The 18,289-nt window shown below is 39.3% G+C and overlaps 1 protein-coding gene across 2 annotated transcripts in view; it reads right to left on the minus strand.

Annotated features, from left to right (window-relative positions):
- Positions 1-18,082, minus strand: part of sema3d (sema domain, immunoglobulin domain (Ig), short basic domain, secreted, (semaphorin) 3D) — an 87,581-nt gene extending 69,499 nt beyond the window's left edge. Inside the window, exon 1 of one of the 2 annotated variants that reach the window (XM_022679582.2) lies at positions 17,794-18,082. The gene's annotated coding sequence lies outside the window, so the exon portion shown is untranslated. The remainder of the gene's footprint in view (positions 1-17,793) is intronic. The other variant, XM_007250941.4, reaches the window with a different exon arrangement.
- Positions 18,083-18,289: the final 207 nt, after the last annotated feature.

The following is an 18,289-nucleotide window of genomic DNA, read 5'->3' on the forward strand; positions in this document are numbered from 1 at the left end:
CAGGAACACTCCAGCTGTATTCCTGCTTACCTAAACTGCTTCTCTATAAAGACACATCAGATTAGCTTCCTACACCTAGTCTACAGCAAACTCAGCATATGAATAATATTATTTTACTGATCGGCCGCAGAAACTGGATAACACAGGTCACTATTATGAGTTCACACGACTGATTTTATGTTGTTCTTGGCTCAAAACTCCTCAAAAAATCCTCAACTTTAAGTCTGACCACACTGAACTGCTCCTCTGGTCTGTTCAAATACTGCTAATATTAATGCAGTGCATGCGGCACCGTGCGATATTTTTACAACATACTAACGACAACATCCAGAGAAAATTCGTCTTCATTAGGTCAACGAAACATTTTTGAATCAAAAAGCCGACAGACTTTCCAGGGTCACTGCCAGAGAAGCCATTGCTGAATAATGCAGGAATAATTGGAGCTGCATTAAATGAATTATATCCTCGTCTCTCAGCGGAAAACAACTGCCCTGAACGTAAACGAGAAGATCTCGGAGCTGTTGTTTTTATATGTGGATGTTTATGTTCATGAGAACTTCAAGTTTCTCCAGTGAACTTCTCTCTCTCTCTGTCTTTGCACTAATGAAGAAAGTAAATTTTACCAGCTGCATCTTGTCATTCATCCACTTCCTTCCACTTTAGAACAGTTTTTCAAAGAGAAAATATGCTATAGCTCGAGCAGCTTTGGGGAAAATGGTTTTAAATGATGCAAAACATGCTTGGATTGCAATTGTTAATGATGATTATAGATGTAGATGTGTTCAAGTGATTGAGGCTCAGGTCAATAATTATGTAATATTATTGCAATTTCAGCTTTTGGTACGTATCATGCAACAGTATGATGAATGATGTGTAATTTTCTTTAGAGGAAACCGACGTTTGTAAAGAGGAAAAGTCTATAAAGATTTGATTCAGGTGAAGGCGAATTTATTAGTGCTGTCTGAACAATTCTCTCTTTATTGTTTTAATTCTCTTCAGCTGCGGAACTGTACTGGCTTTAATAAAAAAAGACAGATTCTCAATAACAGAGCTGTAGTCCAAGTGAAACATTCAGACACATGACTCTACATGCTGCAGCATATTCAACACAGGTCCAGGTGCAGGTTAGAAAAAAAGTATATAAGAAGTTATAGCATAATTAATATGAAGGAACATCTGAAATGAATGAAAGTGGTGATGCAAACTCAGTAGATGCAATAGGAAGAGCCTCTCTGGTCCCATTCAGACCTTGCCTTAATGAGCATCCTGGGTGATCTGATTAGATTTAGATTTTTTATTAAAAATTTATTTCTCATTTTATCCAATATACATGGCCAATTATCCAATCCATTCATTAGGACTCCCTAGATCACTAGTAATGCCCCAACACCAGGAAAGTGAAGACTAGCACATGCCTTCTCCGATACATGTGATGTCAGACTCCGCCTCTTTTCAAACTGCTGATGATGCAGCATTGCTGAGTAGCATCACAGCGCACTCGGAGGAAAGTGCAGCGACTCGCTTCTGATACATCAGCTCACAGATGCCTTATGCTAAGTGACATCACCCTTTGGAATGATAAGGGGGAAGAGCTCCATCTATCCACCCAGAGGGAGCAAAGCCAATTGGCCATCTCATTGAAAACAATGTGTTTGAAACCGCAGCAGCACATTTTCTACATTCATCATTAGAGCAGCTTCACACTGCACAAATGTAGATGTTTGCCTGGAACACATGGCCTTCCTAGCTAAGATTACATGCTCACATGGTTTGTTGTAATACATTTTGTTGGACTTGTGATTTTCCTTGTGTGAAACCAAATCATACCAAGGAGAACCCTAGTAACTGAGTAACCGACTGACCAAAGACCTAGAAGGAGATACTACAATAAGAGTCCTCCGGATTTCTTTCCACAAGTCCTCTGTGTCCTCGTGCAGACGTTGGACGATGTGGTCATAGGGTATTACATACTGAATGTTCCAGCAGTGGCAGCGATGCGGTAAATGAGGGTGAAGCTTTTGCTATCGGTGAGAAATCAGATCACAAGTAATCACAGAAGATGAATATAAAATGTCAAGAATGAGCAGAGTTTTGGCAATCATTTGTGACCAAATCACCCAGGACACATATTAGACCTTGTTTAAATAGCAGGTAAAAGGGTCCCAAATCTGTAACTTAACTAAACCAACTAAATTGTAACTCAAATCTTACAGATATTGTATGAAAAATGTTCACTTCTAAACTGATATGCATGCATACAAAGAACAGTGCTTCAAGAGAAGTTTCAGTTTTATCTTTGCCTGGGATGACTGGGGAGGAGATATTGAGGAATTACAAAGGCAGAGAGCTGAGACACGTTTCACCTTTAAACTTTGCTTTTAACCCTTGTGTGGTGTTCGGGTCTGTGGGACACGTTTTCATTTGTAAATTTGAAACTAAACTAATTTTCTACTCTTATCTTGAGTTTAATTCATTTTCTTTCACATTTCATTAAAAAACTAATAAAAAAAGAGTAGCACTTTTTAAAAGAAATGTAACATAAGAAAGGTAAAGGGTAAATATTAACCATGTAAGCTGTTTATATCGCTTGCAATTTAGGTGAATTAAATACAAGTAACAAAGTAAACGAGTAACAAAATATGAACACCGCACAAGGGTTAATCATGCTGTGACTGCTTTTGGCCATTTTATTAAAAACAAGGAACGATTGGGCAAAGAGCTGTTTAATGTCATCTGAACCAAAAGTGGCTAAAAGAGCTTGTGTTCGTCTATTTTTGCCTTTTTTTTTACTTTTCTTTGTATCATTCTTTTTATTCTTCTTCATTTTCTCCTCTTTCTTAATATTATTTGCATTATTCTTCATATTTTCCTTCGTCTTCTCCTCATATAGAGTAGGAGCAACACGCAGCGTCAGTGACTAATTGCCTGCCTGTAAGTCTGTCACAAAGGACACATGATACCATGCTTGTGTGTGTAGGAGGGCACCTGAACTCTTGTTATTAGGAAAAGCTCCAGTTCCTCTACTCACAAACCACTAATCAATCCAATATATCATACTGCCAGCACAGCCAGAAGCCACACATGCATGTGTTTGTGCACGCTGAACATGGCTATAATAACAAAGTATTTTTTTTTTCCTTTATTTGTCTTGCTTCTTTCAGCTGTGCTGCAAATCAGTGGTGTAGGAATGTGTTTTTTTTTTACTATACGTTCGAATGTAAATTTTGTTAAATACTAAAATGGCAGGACTGACTCAAAAACAAGGAAAGTTATTGTGGTATTTAATGTTTACAATGATCTATATTCTAGTTTTCTTGACTGTATAAGACAATTTGTATAAGAATAAGTAAGAAAAGTTTTGCATGTCATTCGAACATTTGGTAACCTTTTTTGAAAAACTCTGTTAAAAAGTCTTTTCTTGCTGTAGAACAAATCGTCTTTACATTTTCAAATGTTGGACAGATGGTGTGATGCTTACTTCCACAATTTAGTGCTATTTAATTTAATTTAATCCCATTATTCCCTCTATTAGTAAAGTGATCCTTGTGCCATTGGTTACACAGGCTCAAAGCGTAATCCATCCACCCCCATGCTTAACAGCTGGAGAGGTCTTCATTTCATCAGAAGATTTTTATTCGTATGATTCCTTCATAAAGGTCACATTTGCACAAGATTTGTTGCACATTAAAACAGTATACTACCACGTCAGAGCCGGATACACTTTTCTAAAAGTTTTTTTTTTTTTTTTTTTTTTTTTTTATAAAACTGTATTTACCTTTCTAGCTAAACCTATGAGAAGTTCTTATTAATATACAGTATTAAATGTGTGAGCATTACATCAACATTGTTGGTGTTTAATGAATTGATCGCTGAGAGCGACAATTGTTTACAGGCACAGTGTTAATTTAACCCTATAGGTACTTTACTGTGCATCAGTTATATTTATTTTCAGAATTTGAGACATCAAATTATTATCACACAGGTTATTTTCCTATATATTTTTTATTCTTTACAATAATACAATAAACCAGCTGTTTTTTGTTACTGTGTCTGTAAAACATACAGTAAATAATAAAGTATGTAAATGATTTTTGTTCGCCTGTTGACTGGTTAGCATTTATTTTGTTACATTAAAACAGCAGTGTAGGCTTAATAGACAGGCCATATGGTACACTTTAAGAACGTTTGTGCTTATCAAACAGTTTTACATATATTCAAAGGCGAAGTGGAGAATTTTTTTTTTCTCCCCCACAATATAGACCCTTTAATATGTTTTAAAATCATTTTTTAGCCAAATATCCATGTGTTTCTTCTAAACTCTTTTCTTCCATAATGTGTTGTGAGTTGGGTCAACATCAATTACAATGACCTAACAGCATTATCACATGTCACAGAGCTTATATTAGCAGCAATAAAAGCATTTGGCCCTTGTCTGAACCCTTGGGGAAGGTTCTGATTTAAAAGTGGAGACAGACATTTGGATGCAGCTCAAAAGAGCAGATATATGGGAGTCGAGTTTTGCCAAGCAGAAAAGTCAAAATCATCACTTCTCAAAGGGCCAATCTTCAAAAAAACTGTTACATTAGGTTTGCAGTTCGTACTTGAAGCCTCCGCAGTATCTGCAGGGCTGCTGACTGAAGCTATCAGCGGCCATGGATCACTGCGCTGCGCCTAATATGGAGAAAGCATTCGGCAGATAAGCAGCAGGGAAAAGTATCAGATGTCGCCAAAAAGGTGGAAGACGAAGGAAAAGCTTTCTGTTGTGTTTGGAAAAAAAAAAAGTTTCGCGAGGAAACTCTGCGGACTTCTTCTGTGTTTGTTTGAGCCAAGTCCGTGTTTAATGATACGTTTTTAATCCCCCCTCTTATATTTAAAGGGGGGAAAGTCTCGGCTCTCGTACCTGTGCGCACCTGGGAGGGAGCCAGGTGCGTATCTCCTGACAGAGCGAGAAAACGAGAGAGAGCAAGAAAAAGGAGAGAGAGGAGTGAAAACATTCTCTACAGCCAAAAAAACTCCAAATCCTATTGTGTCCCCAGTAGTACCAGATGCGTGACTGACAGAGCTTTCGGAATTATGTGTAACGTTATACATCCTGAGAGGAGCGCCCATAGCTGTAATGGAGTAGCGATAAAGTGACCCTACACTAGAGTGCGGGGATAATGTCTCCACTGCTTACACCACTGTTTCCAGTGAAACCTCTGTCTCCACTGTTTCCCAGGCAGGAGAGTGGATGGATCAGATGGTGAGAAGCTCAGTCAGAGTTACAGACTTAGTGTCAGAGCTGAATAAAGCCGAGCTGTTTCACTTTGTTCGCTGCTTTTGTTACAGGTGTGATGGGGGCTTGAAGGTGTCGACAGGTTGGTCTTAAAGAACGAGACGTGCAGAGAGGATGCAGTCTAAAATGTTAGAAAAGTTTGTATATGCAGGTTCAGACACATAACCTACTCTTGTATTTATTAATTTAATCAGTGTTTCTTTTCTAAGAATAAGCATTGCCCTTTTGACAATATTGAGACACCTTCTCATTTAATACTTCTTCTAAAACTAAGGGTATAAAAAATAGTTTATATATAAACCTGCTTTTGCTGAAGAACCTGACTCTACTGAACAAGTAAGATCTTTTATAAGACTGTGGCACATTGTTGTGACGATTTGGGTTGATTTTAATAAAAATGAGAGAGACAAGACTAGTGAGATCAGGTTGTTGGATGATCACCATCACCCATTTAATCCACAGCTCCCTAATTCTTTGGATTTAAAGGTATTAGATAACAAAAGCAAAAGCTAGTAGAACAAAATACTTTGTTGTTTCTTGTGAACAGTCTCTTGTGAACACTAGTGAGACTGACCAATGCCAAGCATTATTTAAAAGGAAAGGTACCACTTTAAAATAAGACTACCTTTATAAATGTTTTATAAATGGTGACTAATTAGGTGGTAAATGCCTTAAAAATCATTAATAATCAGTTACAACACATACGTAGAAAGGGCAACAATATAGATGGCTGTGGGTTCACTATTTGGCAAACAACAGGACATTGTTGCCCTTTCTACATATGTGTTATAACTGTTTATCAATGATTTTTAAGGCATTTACATCCTAATTAGTAACCATTAATAAACGAATTGTAAACCATTTATAAACCCTTTATAAAGGTAGTCTTATTTTAAAGTGGTACCAAAGGAAAATAAATCACCCCAGCATCAGACAGTAGAGCAGTGGAACTGTGATCTCTGGACTAATGGATCTTCATCCTAGACTTTTGGGATGATTTGTGCTGTTGTGGATGATGAGGTGGGTGATAATAAAAATAAAAATCTTACTTAAAACATGCGTATTAGGGATGGGGAAAAATATCAAATAAATAAATATCATATTAAATTTGATTGTGATACATTTTTAATATGTTACATCAAATTTCAATATTTTTATCGAAACATAGACGCTCTAAACTCATTAAGACTTGCCTACCAATTTGACTTACTAAAGTTACTGCTTTGTTACTCCATGTAGTAGCACTAATATTGGTTGTTAAATTTTGAGACCAATACACAATCCACAAATGTTCTATATGCTCTATGATCCAGTAGAACGTATTCCCTGAACAATAGAGAAAGCTACTTATACAACAAAAGCAGGATAAACCCTTTTAATACCTTAACCTTCAAAAAAAAAACAATGAAAAAGCAAGTGTTTCCATACTTTTATCCATATAGTGTTTTAAAACATTGCTGTGAGGATTTGTTTAGATTCATTGAGAGTGATAGTCCCCAAATAATATATAATAAAGTATTGGATGGAGCACCATCATTCCAGAGAACTCTGAACCAAGTGAGAACAAGCCCATGCCTTGCATTTGGCACAGTGCAAATAGCATTTTGCCAAAATGTTCCAATAAGAATCCTAATCCTACTCTACCCTAATATACTCATTAAATGAGTGTCCACAAACATTTGGACATGCTGTATAGTGTATGTTCCTCTATGGAATGACGGCAGTGACTTTAAACGAGTCTGGGTGCTGGAACACAGCCCGAGCTGAGTACAGTTGGTTCAGTTTTGGCTTGAAATAGAAATGCTGCATAAATATATCTTCGTTGAGCAGCATGTGGGCTACATGTGGCACAGGGTTCAAATACCACAGCAAATTTGTATGTGGTAAGCTGTGCTGTGATGTACACATGGCGTACTGAACTGCAGTTTGGATCTTGATACTATAGTTTATCAATATAATTCTGAAGCTGATTTTCATTACATCTAGCTTACCTGGAACTGTGACTTGCACCACCCGACTAATAAAGTGTAACTGATTATAAACAGCCACTGATTTTAAAGTACAAAAAAATAATAATAACCGATGACTGACCATTGAACTCTTGACCTTTTTTACTTTGTACAGCTCTGTACAAAAAATAAAAATAAGAGACCACTTAAAAATGATGAGTTTCTTTTATTTTACCAAATTGAAAACCTCTGGAATATAATCAAGAGGAAGATGGATGATCACAAACCATCAAACCAAGCTGAAGTGCTTGAATTTTTGCACCAGGACTGGCATGAAGTTATCCAAAAGCAGTTTGTAAGACTGGTGGAGGAGAACACGCCAAGATGCATGAAAACTGTTATTAAAAACCAGGGTTATTCCATCGAATATTGATATCTTAACTCCTAAAACTTTATAAATACGAACTTGTTGTCTTTGCATTATTTGAGGTCTAAATGCTCTGCATCTTTTTTTGTTATTTTAGTCATTTTTGTTATTTTAGTCACATCTGCTTCCTGTCGGCGGCGCGAGCAGTCGCAGCGGCCACTCCGGAAGCAAAACACGGTGCTTTTTTTTGTTTTTCTGTGTAAATAATCCGATCTGAACTCGCAATCATGCAAAAGTTCGCTATGGGAACAACTTACGACCGACAGACCCTGCTAGACCTGCAAAATCAACAAAAATCTGTACTTACAGACGGTCTACGAGCGGAGCTACGCGCGCTAGGCCTGCTAAGATCCGCGGCGTTTCCTGAGCCTGCTAGCCGGAAGAGGTCTCTCCGCAAGCGTTGCGCGAGGAGCCGAAAGCGCGGTAAGAGAGCCGGAGTCCGCGCTAAGCTAATGGCTAACTCCAGCCGGCCAGCGGTTCCATCTCTCCTTCTCTCCAACGTTTGCTCCCTGCCGAACAAGATTGACTATGTCCGGCTGGTGATTTCAATCACAGTAATCTGAAGGCTCTGCTGCCCAGCTTTCACCAACATGTGGATTTTCCAACCCGTGGAGCTAACCTGCTCGATTGTGTGTATACTAACATTCCCGGTTCGTACAGAGCAGAGCCCCGCCCCCACTACGGCTACTCTGATCATATCACTGTCATGCTCATCCCAGCATACAGACAGCTCATCAGACGTACCAAATCAGAGAAGAAGCAAGTTACAACCTGGCCTCCAGGAGCCATCTCTGCTCTTCAGGACTGTTTTGAGCACACTGACAGGGACATGTTCAGAGAAGCTGCTACTTCTGATGACTCCATCAACCTGGAGGAGTACACAGACTCAGTGACTGGCTACATCAGCAAGTGCATTGAGGATGTTACTGTCTCCAAAACCATCACATCCCGCCCCAACCAGAAGCCGTGGATGACTGCAGAGGTGCGTGTGCTGCTGAGATCCCGAGACAAGGCCTTTAAGTTAGAGGACAGGGCTGGCCTCCGAACAGCTAGAGCCAAGCTCTCCCGGGGGATCAGAGAGGCAAAGCGCACCTACGCAAAGAAAATCCACGCCCACTTCCAGGACACTACTGACACTCAGCGCATGTGGCAGGGCATCCAGACCATCACCAACTACAAGTCACCCTCCCCTGCTTGTAACAGTGATGCCTCCCTTCCAGATGCACTGAACTCCTTCTAAGGTTCGAAGCACAGAACTACACAACAGCAAGGAAGACTACACCTCCTCCAAACGACCAGGTACTGTGCCTGTCCTCAGCTGATGTGCGGAAAACTCTACTCAGAGTCAACCCACGGAAAGCCCCAGGACCAGACAGCATTCCTGGCAGAGTGCTCAGAGGATGTGCAGAACAACTCACGGATGTTCTCATGGACATTTTCAACATCTCTCTGAGTACTGCAATCGTGCCGACATGCTTCAAGACGACCACCATCGTCCCTGTGCCGAAGAAGTCTCAAGTGTCCTGCCTTAATGACTACCGTTCCATCGCACTTACTCCCATCATCATGAAGTGCTTTGAGAAGCTGGTCATGAGGCACATCAAAAACCAGCTCCCGTCCTCACTGGACCCTCTGCAGTTTGCGTATCGTCCAAACAGATCAACAGACGATGCCATCTCTACTGCGGTGCAGTGGCTGACGGACTGGTGCAGAACCAACAACCTATCTCTTAACGTGGATAAAACCAAGGAGATGGTTGTTGACTTCAGGAGAGCTCCAGGTGTCCACCACCCGCTGAACATCAACAGCTCTGCTGTGGAAATTGTCGATAACACCAAGTTCCTCGGTGTTCACATTGCAGAGAACCTCACCTGGTCCCTCAACACCAGCTCCATAACCAAGAAAGCCCAGCAGTGCCTCTACTTCCTGCGGAGACTGAGGAAAGCACATCTCCCACCCCCCATCCTCACCATGTTCTACAGAGGGGCTGTAGAAAGCATCCTGAGCACCTGCATTACCGTCTGGTTTGGGAATTGCAACACCTCAGACCGCAAGACCCTACAGCGGATAGTGCGGACAGCTGAGAAAATCATCGGAGTCTCTCTTCCCTCCATCACCGAGATCTACACCACACGCTGCATCCGCAAAGCCACCAGCATTGTGGACGTCCCCACCCATCCCTCACACGGACTCTTCGCTCTGATGCCGTCCGGCAGAAGATACAGGAGCATCCGAGCCTCCACTAGACTCTGCAACAGCTTCATCCACCAGGCAGTCAGACTTCTCAACGCACAGAGACAGAACTGAACCCCCACCCCACCCACCACTCACCCAACACACTCGCACAAAACTAAACTGTACACCCCCCCCCTTTACACTCACAAAGAACTGAACTTCACCCACACACACACCCAGTCAGCACACAGAGGCTGACATGACTTTATTTGCTGCACTCTTAAAAACTATAAACTCTACCTCAGTAACTGCTGTGATTATATATGTTCTATATGTTACAGTATGTCACACATCTCTGCACCTTATCCCCACTATACACTTTATTATACCGTATCGGTACTGCACTGTCCTGTCTTTAAATTGTCTCATCTTTTGTATTTATTGTATTTATTGTTATTTAGTGTTATAATTTTATAGTTTTATGTTGCACTGTCGTCACTCCTGCACTTTATGTTGTCTATTGCTTGTTGTTCTATGTTGCACCATGGTTCCGGAGGAACGTAATTTCATCACACTGTGTACCTGTACTCAGATGTAATGACAATAAAAGCCTCTTGACTCTTGACTCTTGACTCTGATTTTACATTTTATGTAAAGAAATGCTCTAAATGACAGTATTTTTATTTGGATTTTGGGAGAAATGTTGTTTGTAGTTTATAGAATAAAACAATGATTATTTTACTCAAACATAAACCTATAAATAGCAAAGTCAGAGTAACTAATTTAGAAACTGAAGTTGTCTCTTAATTTTTTTCCAGAGCTCTATATGCATTAGATAAAATCCATCTCCCACTAACCCATTTATAATGGTTAAAAATGCTCAGCTAGCTCAGCCACCCTCCCTAATACCTAATTTAAGAATTTACTATATATGACACAATATAGAAGACGTGAATTTCCAATATATATAAAAATACATACCATTCATAAATCATTTTTTGAACTTATTGTTCAACCAGGTATGAACATCATTTTTGGCCGTTGTATAAGATAGCATCACATTCCTGACATTTCTTTTTCTTTAAATGTTTAAAGTTTTATATATTATTATTTAAAGTATGTCAGTGTCTTTATGCACTGCGCTTTACTGATGACTGATTTACTGATGAGATTATATTGAAGACTCTAAAACAGTCAACCTGAGGTCAAAATATATCTCTTTATACCTTGTAAGTTTATATACATCCCATCCCATGAGACAAATTTCACCTGATTATGTCTCCAATAAATTTATCTTCTGCTCCCATCACCCCATTTGCCACAGGTTATCATGGGTAAAAGCATTCTGCTAGCTCAGACATCCTCCCTAATACATATGAGAACCTGAAACATGACACAGTACAGAAGACATGTGTGTTACATTTTACCATTTATATAAAATAAACCATTTAGAATTAATTGTATACTTTATATGTCCAAATGTTTGTGGACATCCTTGTAATGAATGGATTCAGTTCATTTTATCTGCCACAGACCTGCTAATGTGTGTGAAGTTCCTGTACAGAAGTAATCATAACTAAATGTGCATTGCTGAGGTAGCTAGGTAGCTAAATGTATGACTAGAGTAGCACTGCTGAAGTAAATGTATAAGTAGAGTAGCACTGATGATATAAAAGTATCTTTATTCTTTATTGATAGGATTGCTTTGATATTTAATAGGGTTTTAACGCATATTTTATAAATAATGTTTTGTAATTGCTTTTTCTTACAGGGGCAGTGATGGCTCAGTACTGGGCCATCGACAACAAGGTTGTGGGTTTGGTGGGCCACCAGTTTTGGGGCCTTGAGCAAGAACATTAACCCTCACTAGCACTGTGTGATTGTGCCTTATTAAAACCGGAATCTCTGAAGCAGAAAAAACAAGAACCTATTGGCAAAATGACAAATGCCAGGAGTGGGCTAGAGGGGTATAAATCCCCCCAGAACTGATCTGTAGAGCAGTGGAATTGTTTTCTCTGGAATGATGACACATTCCATCCAACGCTCTTTTCACTGAAAGCAATCAAATTCTCACAGCAAAGCTTCAAAATCAAGTTTATAGAAGCGGAACTAATTATTTTGAATAGCCTTGGTTTCAAAAGAAACAAGAAATGAGCATGTGTACCAATACGTTTGGCCAATATAGTGTAACTTAAACTTAAACCAGGTTCAAATAGCAAAAATTGGCTGCAAAAAGAGCAAAGTAGCATTAAATTCATAACTATGGATCTGCTATATCACCCCAACAATAACAACCTCAGCACAAGTACCATTGAATCTGGTACGCCAATGGTCACCCACCCTTCCCAAAGCCTAGATCCGTCCAAACATTCCCTATTTCACTTTCTAAATGTGGATCAGGTGTGACTGATTAGAGCCAGAACTCTGAACACTCACACCAGCGCATCAGAGCTAGGCGTGGAAATCAAAAGTGAAAGCTGATCCAATTACTTTTGTTCAACATTGCGTTAGGAGCGGCCCTAACATCCTGGGTTTGTAACGGTTGCGTGCAGAACCAAACGAAACAGAGTGAAGTAAAGGCTCTGGCCTTTCAGGATCTCACGCCTGCCCGCCTGGCACTCCCATAAAACAAGGCATCTTGTGAGGTCCATAGCAGTTACTGGGCTTCAAAGATGACGAATGCAAGGCCGTCATTGTGACAGCCTTGTTCTTTCTCAAGGTCAGCTGGCGTGGAGATGTTTGCATTCTTGGCTCAGGTACAGTGGACGTCACAGAAGAGAAAAGAGGTGGCAGAGAGCGAGACGTGGAGACTGGACAGCGGCTGGACATCCAGATCAGTGGCACCTCTACGTTACGAGCTTTTAGCACCAAAGCACCATGGTGCTACCATACACACACACCATTCATTAAAGAGTGCCTGCTCTGCTCTGGGAACTCAGATCTGTCTTAGAAAAACACAGAGAACAGCCTTCAACACACTCCTGGCCACCTCCAGCCTGTGCCAGGTATCATGTTTTAGTTCATAAATCCTCATTTTTAGCGAGTAAAAACACGTAAAAGCAAAATTCCAAATTACAATTCATGTTATACACCAGCCAACAACCACAATGTAAAAAAAAAACATTGACAGATGAAGTAAATAGCATTTATGTTTTTTATCAATTGCACCAGTCAGGCAATACGTGGCAAACAACCCACACAGAGCACAGAGCGCTGCTAAATAGTGAAAAAAGCAGGTTCAAGTTCATTTTTATGTTCTACGTGAATTAAATAAAGGAAAGCATTAGTATCAGTTTATCTTTTCACAATCTGGATGTTTTCCAGCTAAAAGATACAGGCTGTACAGGGCTTTAGCACAGCTTCTGTGTGACTAAAATTGTACTGCTAAGGTAAATGTATGACTAAAATCCCACTGCTGAGTTGAATGTGTAAATAATGTTAAGATACATTCTGATTATAACAGCACTACTAAGATACTGCTGAGATAAATTGATGACTTAAATTGCACTGTTGAGGTACATTTAGATTTAGAACAGCTCTACTGTGGTAAATCCATGACTTAAATCACACTGCTGAAGTAATTGTTTTTACTAAAGTTGCATTGCTGAGGTAGCTACATAGCTAAATGCATGAGTAGAGTAACATTACTCAACAAAATACTTTTATCTCAGCAATTTATTGGGATACTAAAACATGTATTTATACATAGTTTTTGAGTGTCTTTTGTATAACTGAAATTTCTTTGAAAATCAGCACAAAGATACAGTTAGGCTATTTAATGTATGAAAACTTGAAAAGTGAAAAATGTACGCCTACCTTCTACGTTAGTAGATGATGTAATAAAAAAGTTAGGAGTATTCTTTTAAGGTGATTTTTGTAGAGAAGTGTGAAGTGTGATTTGTAGTGTGTGTAGTGTTCCTGTCACCATATAAATGTCAAGCAAACAAACACAGAAATGGCCACAGTTCAAAATCTAAGTTCGAGGTTGAGGATGTTTTTCACTATCATTCATCAGAGTGACGGAAAAAGAAACGTAACTCCACTATTTATTTACTCCTGACATCCTCAACCAGAAGAGCTGGAATGCTGCCAGTCTTCTTTCTCTCTGTTACTCTCTCTCTCTCTCTCTCTCTCTCTCTCTCTCTCTCTTTCTCTATGACTGGACCTTTCTCTTGGACTGCCCTCATAAAACTGCAGGGTGTAGGACAGCGAGTTTCCATAAACTCTATGTGCATCACAGAGAGGTATTATCTGGGTGAAAGCGACTCAGAGAGGAAAACCCCGTATTTTCATCCAGTGCAGCAGCATTTCCCTCCTTCATTTCCTTCACTACTGGAATCCACAGCTAAGGCCAGCTGTAACACTAGGACAGCCACAGCTCAGCCAGAATGCATCAGGCCTGTTTGGATGTTCCTTTGAAAACTTCTAACACAGAATTTCCATGATTCATATCCTCCTGAGACCCAGACATACTTTTTTCATATTTATTTATTTATTTTTTTCAGATAATGTAAGTATTGTGCTTTAAGGAAACATTACAGTAAAAAAAAAAACATGAAAAACATGATTATATTTTTCGTAAGACCCTCATAGTGGATATCAGATATTGCTTGGTATCAGAATGTCAGGGTTATGTAATGGTATCGTATTTTATTTTCATATGGATTGTTTATTTTGTTTAATTTCATGAATATTAAAAAGAGGTGCATGGAGGAAACAAATCTGATCACTAAAAGGCTTCCTTCAGAGATGAGCACCTCCCACTGGTTTGTGTGCTCTAAAGTCTTTCCAAAAAAATAATCTACAAATAAAAATCTGAGTAAAACCCTTTCTGTGCTCACTCAGCCCTCTGCTTCCAAATTAAAAAAATAACATAAAATGAAAATGATGATATCAGAATTATATCTGTATAGGCCAATACATGTTTTTTTTTTTTTTTTTTTAAACATCGCAATTGGCCGATATGGCTATGACGATTTTTAATGCGACACTGGCCACCACCGGCCGAGCAATATTAAAATCTATTGATTTAACCTTAATGACTGATTTTTTGTTATTTTTATTAGATTTAAAGTTGTAAAGATATAGCCAAGTGGTGTAGTCTCTCTGTATGTTTTAAATGTATTTACTGGCATCAGCAGATATGCAGTAAACATTTGTAGTACTGGATATCGGCATCAGTCTAGAATTCCCACATCGGTGTATTCCTAGTAAAAATGGAAGTGTTAAAAAAAAGTTAAAAAGTCTAATTTTAAGAGCAAAAAATCATACTATCTTCAAAACCCAGATCTTAATGCCTGTTATATGTGAAAGCTGCAATGGCTGCCAAATTCCTAAGTGTTGCTGCACCACTGTTGGACTCAAGTGCTGGTGGACACTGGTTCCCCCATGGTTAAAAAACATCCCTAAAGTGTCCTCTAGAGTGGCAAAAAAAGAAAAGAGGTGCACTAATGGCTGCCCTTTGAGTGCTAGCTAGTGTGCCAATTCTTGCAATTAGTATCCATCTATGGGTTTTTCTTGCCCCTGCCCTTGTTCAGCACTGTGCTGCACAGTAGAATAGTGCACCACCACTTCAGGGTCTGCTAAATCTTCCTAAAGATTTTTTGCAGCCAAGCAGGGGCAGGCCAAATTCTTCCATTTAGTCCAGTCCAGCAGCACTTCCCTACTGGATTCCACAGCAAACGCAGGCTCTGAAGCTAGTGCAGCCGCAGCTCAGCTGTTGGCAGGGAGGTGTGAGGAGGTGCAGAGGCAGACTGGAGGGTCTCCTGGCTCTCTCTCGCTCCTCTGACAGACAGCACTGATACTTTCCCTCCCTATAAACATTCCTCTCTGCTGTCTCTGACCGAGAGCACAGAAAATCAGCCGTATCGGCTTTCCTTATCCTGTTAATCTGTCATTATTTAATTTTTCACTCTTATCAGTCTGCATTTGACATATGTGAAGTAGATTGTTTGCCTTACGGTGAGGATGCTGGATTAATGAGGTGTGCGAAGTTTACATCTTGCAGATATTGGCACGAGTCTTCATATGTCTGCATATGGAGTAGGTGCAAAGAAATGATGGACAAATTACTATAGTGGGATACACTCCTGCATGTGTGTGTGTGTGTGTGTGTGTCATGTATTTAGATCTTTGTGGGGATTGAATGCCCTCAGGGTGTTGGCATTTTTTGGTACATTTGATTCATACATACAAAATAGCTAAAAAAGTCTCAAAAAGAGAGCTATATAGACTTGAAGATAGAAAAAGAGAGAGATTGTAATTATTAATCAACATTGTTATCTGGTAGAAAGAAGGTCATGCCATCAAGTCATAACACCAAAACCCATTGTCTTCCAGAAATCACATACCAATGCCCTAATGACGTAAAATACAAATATTTATAGATATATTTTTCTTTTTTTTCTTTTTTTGAATTCTGAATAATTTATAAATTCTAAACTTGTAAATATGTTGGTTTAAGTAGACAACATTCATTGTCTGTATAATGAGTGTTGTTTTTTGACATACTGTATATGTGGTTTGGACGTTAACCCTACTTTCATTTTCAGCTAAAATTTAACATTTATCTGACATTAGAATCCAGCATCTTTCTGATGACAAAGTGCCTTATTTCAAAATGTTTCTTTTCTATATATATATATTTTACTACTTTTCATGTATCATTTCCTGTACAGTTTTGTACCATGTGGAGAAAAGTATTTTAACATCTGCTCATTATTTTTCTTCTGAAATGATTGTCTGTTAAAAAAAAATAAAATTTGTCTTTCTTTTGTTGGAGTAACTGTCTCTATACTTTCCTGGCAAGCATCCTTCCTTGCAGCATTGCTGTTAAGATCTGATTGCTTTTAGAACCACAAGTATCCGCAGGGTCAGCATGTTGGATGATCACCACCCCATCTCATTCCCAACTTCTCAACTTCTCTAAAAAAGTACTGTATACAACTCAGACACCAATGGGCAACACATTGGTAACTTACATCAGCCAAATGCCTTGCCTTAGAGGGAATATTTGTAATAAACCCACAATACCATATCTCCATTTTTTCCCTAATGATAGTTACAGACAAGCAGGCATTGCTGGTAAGTGTGTCAATATGGTGATTATCTTATAAATTACATCATATAACAGAGAGAGAGAGAGATAGAGATAGGACAAAATGAAACACAAAATAATCTCCAGTATTTTAACTGTTAACACTATTCGTGACTTGGGTCTATTTTTATCAGAGAACAGTTTCACGCTCTTGATGTTGCCTATAATGTTCCTTTCAAGGCTGCCAGACTGATAAAGACTCAGGTCAGGAGTTGAACCCCTCTGAAAACCAGACATTTCATTACATTAAAAAAGAACAGAACAGAACAAAATAAAATAGAGAAACACAAAAAAGACAAGAATTGGAGACACCAGACAACCTTCAGTCTTTCAGAAAACAAGACACTGTCACTTTTCACAACTTATTAAAAGCTTGATGAATCCAAACCCAGCCCAGAATCAACAACCCACTTAAACAGTACCATCCAAACACAGCCAAACATACTTAAACATCACAATTAAACTAACTTATAATTAAATGACTTATAATTACAGTTCTGGGAAAAAGAGACCACTTAAAAATTGAAAACCTCTTGAATATAATCAAGAGTAATATGCATGATGACAAGCCATCAAACCAAGCTGAACTGCTTGAAGTGAGGAGTGGCATAAAGTTATCCAAAAGCAGTGTGTAAGACTGGTGGAGGAGATGTAATTAAGAGCTGTAAGAGCTGTATGCACTCAAACATCATCCAAACACAGTCAACTAAAGAGAACACACTTAAACATCACAATTACACTATTAAAATGGCTTGAAACTATCGATTAAACATCATCCAAACACAGCCAAATAAACGCCTCAGAATCATCAGCTGATCATCAACAGCACACACCATCCAAACTAAACCAAATGAACAGATAAGATTCTTACCTTAGCTAGCCCCTCTCCTGACTCTTCACTCGGTCACTCATTCAGTCTGCCTTTCTGTCTGTCTGTCTCTCCGCTGCGGTCTCTCTGGAGTCTTCAGACAGCTGATAAACACGAGTACAGATCCAGAGCTGAAGGAGGTGAGACTGCCCCGGCTTTCCTCATCACACTCTAATCTCTCATATATTCAGCGTGTCTGCGTACTGAGGGAGTGAGCGTGTGTGTGAGGGAGTGTGTGAGAGAGTGTGTATGTGTGTGTATGAGTGTGTGGGGGGATTTATCCACTGAACTCTTGCACTCGCGTGTCTGAAGCAGCGCGCGCCCCGGGAGACAGCGAGCAGCCAATTACTGGAGGGTGGAGAGAGAGAGAGAGAGAGAGAGAGAGAGAGAGAGAGAGAGAGAGAGAGAGAGAGAGAGAGAGAGAGAGAGAGAGAGAGAGAAACGGAGAGAGAAACGGAGAGAGAGAAACGGAGAGAGAGGAAGAGAAAAAGAGAGATAT

Source organism: Astyanax mexicanus, chromosome 9, assembly GCF_023375975.1.
Source record: "Astyanax mexicanus isolate ESR-SI-001 chromosome 9, AstMex3_surface, whole genome shotgun sequence".
NCBI classification, from domain to species: domain Eukaryota; kingdom Metazoa; phylum Chordata; class Actinopteri; order Characiformes; family Acestrorhamphidae; genus Astyanax; species Astyanax mexicanus.